The following is a 261-nucleotide window of genomic DNA, read 5'->3' as shown; positions in this document are numbered from 1 at the left end:
ACCAAAGGGAAAAGGGAAAAAAAACATAAAAACCAAAAATATATAGGGTCCACAATATATGGGACAGTTAATAATACAGACCTAAAAAAGTTAGAAAAAATACAAAATGAAGCAACAAGGATAGCCACCGGATGTTTCAAATCTACCCCAATAATAGCTCTACAAGCATTAACAAATATAATGCCAATAAAACAGACAATAAAACAATTAGAATGCATTCAGATGGTAAAGTTTCTGCAAAAACAAGAAAGTATGCCAATT

The sequence above is a fragment of the Penaeus monodon genome, chromosome 29 (assembly GCF_015228065.2).
Source record: "Penaeus monodon isolate SGIC_2016 chromosome 29, NSTDA_Pmon_1, whole genome shotgun sequence".
In the NCBI taxonomy this organism is placed as follows: domain Eukaryota; kingdom Metazoa; phylum Arthropoda; class Malacostraca; order Decapoda; family Penaeidae; genus Penaeus; species Penaeus monodon.
The sequence above is the reverse complement of the archived record's forward strand: the minus strand, read 5'-3'. Positions refer to the sequence as shown.